The sequence below is a fragment of the Melanotaenia boesemani genome, chromosome 7 (genome assembly GCF_017639745.1).
Source record: "Melanotaenia boesemani isolate fMelBoe1 chromosome 7, fMelBoe1.pri, whole genome shotgun sequence".
NCBI lineage: Eukaryota > Metazoa > Chordata > Actinopteri > Atheriniformes > Melanotaeniidae > Melanotaenia > Melanotaenia boesemani.
This window is the reverse complement of record NC_055688.1, coordinates 28040918-28046981: the sequence shown is the minus strand read 5'-3', so window position 1 is coordinate 28046981 and position 6064 is coordinate 28040918.

The following is a 6064-nucleotide window of genomic DNA, read 5'->3' as shown; positions in this document are numbered from 1 at the left end:
ATGAATCTTTCATGTCTTTCTTCACGTCAGCAGAACTAGGGGATTTTTAAAAATGTGCATATGGCTTTTACAGAGAGCAACAGCAAAGGCCATGACTTATTTAAATGTTCACATCAATGCTGATGTCGGCCTCTTCCCTCCAGCCTGTCACAGTGACTCTGGCAGCAGAGTGGTGTCTAAACAGGACTTGATTTTTTTGTTTAAGATGTTTTTTCCTGACTGACATTTAAACACCTGATAAGTGCCATGCTTTCATATGTAGGTGATTGATCCTCCATCATCCTTTCAAAGATAAAGAGTAGAGAAAGGAAGTCAGCACCTAAGTGGTTATCAGCGCCTCACAGACCAACAGTAAGTCTGGCTTCCATGACGGAGCCTCTGTGTTGTTGGGTGAGAGACCATGTTTGATGGTTCTGATATGCAGTCTATCTGATGCAAAGGGAAGGGCCTCCCCAGGGATGCCTCTGAGCTGGCTATGCAGTCTCTCAGAATATCATTGCTTGCCAAAAGTTTCTGTATATAGAGGAGCGCCTTCTTCTCCGGCTTTCATGTTTTATTTAAAGTGCTGTCTTATTGAGAATGCTGCTAACTCACTGAATGTGATCTGTCTCAGCATTGGCTTAGCATCTTTTTTGGGGGGGAATCTTTCTGCCCCCTCTGTCTGCTGCCTTGTTTGATCATTTGACTGTGGTATGTGTGCCTAAGTGCTTCATCGTGAATGAAGTAATGTTTCAGCAGTTTAATTTGAACAAGGTGTCAGTCAAAATGTTTAATCCTTGTGCTGCAGTTCGGCAAGGATTAGCTACAAATGGAACGGCACATTAGGTGCGTCAAAGCCGCATAATTAACTTCTCTCTTTCGGAGGGGACTAATCCTCCACCTAAAATTTAGTGGCTGTCACAGTTGCAGCAGTTCCCAGGTGACTCATTTATGTTGTTTTTCTTTCTTTTTATAGATATATTGAGTAGCTTCAATAGAAGATGGCTTTCTTTCACAAAGTAAATGTTTGAGAGGAGGCTAAAGCTTGTGTTTGAAGGAAAAACACAACACTCAAGTCTAACTGGCTCAACTGGAACATCTGCAGTTTCCTAAGACTACCCACACTAATTAAGTGTGTATATAGACACCTCACTTCATACTCAGGTGATTTTCCCACATTTACCATCCAACAAAGTCTGTCTGACAACAATGGGATATGCTAATGACCCACACCGTGCTGTCACGAAGTCCACTGACTCAGTCATGCCTGTAAGCCTAAAAATGTAATTTAGGACTAAAATATATACAGAGCAGAAGGAAGCCTTCATCAAATGCTTTCTTTTTACATCCACATGAAGCAACTTTACCATTTTTCCACCCACAGTTTGTTCTGCCTGGTCCTCGTCTGCCAGCAGATTGAATCCTGTAAATATTTTATATTTGATAAATAAATGAAAGAACCTCTTTTCTTAGATCTGGGTAGCTCACTAAGATACTCCCCTACCTACGTATGCCAGAACTTATTATCGCAGCTCTGACATTGTTTTGGCTGGAGACTAAATGAGGCTCTGCTCAGGGACATTTTCATTTATTTTTTAAAATAGCATCAAATGCATCCATTGTCCTGGAAGCACCAGAAATATATGTTTTTAAAAAGATGTTGCTACTGTTCAGTCTGGAGTCACAATGTAGTTGGATTTTTTTAAGATTTCCTTGAGCGCTTCATGAATTAAATATTTGATTACCATAAAAGAATTTTAAAAAATCATAGTGTTGATGTATAAAAGCAGTGAATCAACTGGTAATGAGGAAAGATGCATTGCATTCCTGCCCTTCCAGAGGATGCCACAGTGACATCTGAGCCCTGCATGTCATTAATGACCTACTTTGACTGCTCTCCCTTGCTGTCGTGCCCCCCTATACATTACTCACATAGGGCGGACATAGGCTATTTACAGCTATCTTGCTTGTCAGGCTGCAGGCTGTGTGCATCAGTCTGTGCCATGTGACTTGTGTTTGTGTTCATGTATAAAAGAGACTCAGCCTCAGTGAAAACACAACCTAAGAGGAACCTGGGCCGAGGGGTGGGACTTAAGCTTTAAGCCAATGACAGCTGAAGCACCTGGGTCTGACTGGAATTGAAGTTTTCCTGTTGCTTGGATTTTTGTCTGCAGAGTAAGTGGGCTGAAGTTTTTTTTATTTTTTATTTATTTATTTATTTTTTTTGGTGTTACAACTCTCCGGCAGCTGTTTGAGCTGTAGATGTGCATGAGGGAAACTAAAAATAGGGCACACACACCTCTGAGCCAGCTGCCTCTTCACTGCCTTTGGGACTGCCTTTGCATCTCCCTTCTCTCTGCTTTCTTTCTATCATCCTTCTTTATCCATTTTTTCTTATATATATTTTTTTTTAAATCACTGAATCAGACCTTTTGTGGCTGACCAGTCCCATGCTGACATTAAAGACCTGAAATGGGACACTGCTTCTCATCGGTGCGATTCATTATACAGACTGAAAAAAAACTAAAACACTATGACTGAAAATATAAAGTGTCTCTCACATTCTGGATCCAACTTTTTGAGAAGAACAAAGCAGCTTATATCTATCCAAAAAAAAGACACTTTGTAAGTAAAGCTTATTTTAGTATGTGTAACATCTTTGTTGCAGACTACACTGCTGATGGATCTAGATCTTTATAGTTTTTTCCTGTTTAAGGATGAGCACGCTTTTAATTCACAAACTTCTCAAATAAAGTAATCTTTAGTTCACATTTAAATTAACCAAGGTTGAACAAAGTGCTTCATAGATTTGATATAAAGAGGAAAGATAATTTAAGAACAGCCATCAGAAAAGCTTTTGATTTTTGCTTGCTTCTAGACTCATGGAGAAGCAGTTACTTCTATACTTACTAATGGTCTGTACGTATCTAGCTGGGTATGAGCATGCAAAAGGTTAACTAAGTAAATCCTGTTTTAATGCAGGACTTGTAAGTATAACAGAGTCCCCTTTTTTGCCCCTTGGGAGGCAAGTGGCTGCATTTTGAAATAATGGATGGATGATCTAAGCTCACACAAAAAGAGTTACAGTAATTAAGACAAGTAATTATAAAGGCATGAATTACCTTCTTCAAATCTTTAGGGTTAATAAAGTGATTTACCTTTGCTATAAATCTGAACATCTCATCAAATAACAATTTTTTTATATTTAATCATTTTTCTGTAAATTATATATATTTTTTATTTTAACTGTCAATTATTTTCCCCTTTCATGAGAATATTTCCAGTTTTCTACATATTCAGTTTAAAGTGTCATGTAGAAAATGAGGAACTCTCCACGTCCAAAGGTATTTTAAACCAGCTAAATTATTATCAAAGTAGTTGTGGCTGCAGTATGTTAAGGTTTGGGGATCCCCAGTCAATCATAATGTTTCTGCAGCCAGTTAAGAGTGTAGACAATTTACTGATACAATTATCTTCAAAAGAGAGAAACCCCTTTTTTTAAAGTTTACTTAAGATTAGTATATTATTGTAGTTTCAGTCATATTAAAGTGAAAAATGGAGGGAAGGAGTACCAAATAATTTGGTCAACCTGAGAAATCTGAGTTCTTATTTAACTTCTGTAAAGTCAAAACTTCGGTCTCAGACTGAAAAAAGCTTGCTAGGGGACTGACTTGCTCATTATAATTGTTTGGAAAGGTCAGGTGACAGATTTAATGGCCACTTAAAATCTCTGAGTCTTCAAACTTTATTCAGTCAGTAGCCATGGGCTTCTCTGAGCAGCACTCTGAGAAATCAAATGATTGTTGCCCATAAAGCATCTTCAGGTAGCCATTTCCTTAGATCATAATGTAATAATGAAGCAACAGTTAAAGCCAAGGTCTGGAATACTTTCTGAGAGAAACACTGAAATACCCAAAAAGTAAATGAGCCTGTGATAATGACTGAAGGTAAATATATATTTTTTATGAGCAATTAGTGAAAATATGTTTGGTGATTTAACTGTGCAGAATTTTATTTAAAAAAGATTTGCACCTATGTTACAGTCAGAGGCAACGGCACCACTTTATAGCAGAGAGAATTAATATCTGCAAATTCTGGAGGTCATCATCGGCTGAGTTTCCACCCAATAGAGAAGAGAATTTGAGCAAACCTTTAAAAATTTGGCTTAATAGAAAATAGAGTCTAACATGTTTCCATTATCTGGTCTGGAGTGAATAAAAAAAGGCTGTGTAGCATGTTAACAGATGAAGGTGTACATTACACATGGAAGCAACAAACAACGCAGTAGATTCAGACAAAAATCACTGATGGAGAAAAAAAAAGACTTCAGGAATATTTTAAAGTGGTCCATTCTTTCATGTCAGCGACTTTGGACCATGTTTATACTGTAGAAGCAAACACAGATGACTGCTCACTTGATCAGTCATGTGAGAAGCATTTTCATTATGTCACAACAGTCACGGTAGACTTTTCCATCGCCACTTATTCACATCAACTCTTTTTTAGAAAAAGGAAAATAAAGTAATTAATTAAAAATGTAAGAAATCTTGAAAATTGAGGATTTTTTAAAATTGCTGCAGTTTCCATTAACCTTTTAGTGGACAAGTGATTGATGACAGAAACCTGACTGTTTGTTAGGAAGCTAACATGTACCAGGATCCTAAGCATACCTAAAAAATCCACAACATACCACCTTGAGAAGAGCAAGAGCCGTCACACTTCCCCCACGTAAACTGTGAATAGTCATGAAGATAACAACTGTTTTTTATAACTCACATTTTCTTTTCTTTATAATCTCATTTTTGAAGATTGGCGACTTAAATGCTTGGCAGATCACAAATAACACTTTCCATCCATTCAGGCCATTATGACAGGAAGGGCAGACTGATAACTGCTTTGTTACTGAATGCAGATCTAATTTGCAGGAATACTACTTACGGTATGCTTTGATGTGCAATCTACTGTATATTTATCCAGACTAAGTGATGTCTGCTGAAAGCTGCAGTTCCCAGCTATTTTAGGGAATGGCATTTTACATCATCCACCTGAACTAATGGCTTCATCCTGAGACAATGAAGAAAAGTTGGAAGGTACTGAGACTGGGTTTTACCTCTTCATGGTATTTGTTGTGAATGATAAAACAGAACAGCAGTTTTATCCTTTAAGCAGAGCAGTACACCCAGAGGCTTTTGTGCTTGTACGCTATAGAGCAAAAGTGAAGCAACATGACACACAGATTTTGCTTTTCTCCATTAAGGACAAAAAATCCTGCTGGTCAGTGTGCATGTATGTTCCACTACCTATGAATAAGAAAAACAATGGCCTCTGTTTATCGTCCCGAGAACAGGAAAATTCTTTTTCGCAAAGTAAACCCAATAATATGATTATTATGGCCTGCTGTCTGTGTGTGGATGATGAAAGTAATTCACATCTGAAATGACTGGCTGAGTTTCTTTCACTCATCTCATGTGGAACAAACCGCCTCAATCACACCCTTTGATGTGCTTTTGTGTGTGTCTCATTCCCATTCAGTGGGCAGATACACATGTCATACAGTTTGCTTGGTATCAATTTTGGAGAAAGACTCAGAGCATTTAAAATAGGTTATGCAACCTCCTTCTCTTTCTCTTTTGGTACCTCATCATTATTCATGCAAATTCATTCCAAACATACATCTGTGTACAGAGCTCAAATTAAATTATTGTTCAGGAAATTACCAGTTGCACCAACAAGCAGTGCATGATAAGCAAAATAATGGTAGATGATTGCAGAAAAAGTGAGGTTGTGCCAAAAAAATGCTGAAAATCAGGTTAATAGCATTAACGTAGATATCAGAGCTCACTGTCCTGTGACATTCTTTGAAAAGTGCTGGATGTTGTTAAGTCAGTGATGAAAAGTGTGTCAGCAGTGATTAAGGTGACACTGAATCCCATCTACAGGCCAGATCATGAGTCTTGTTAAACCATGGATATAATTTGTGTGGTGCACAAAACCGAGAAATGTCACCAGTCCCCTAGAGGGGTTTCAGCAGTACTCAAGGCTCTCTCTCTCTTTGTCTGTCTCTCTCTTTCTTTCTCTGTCTTTC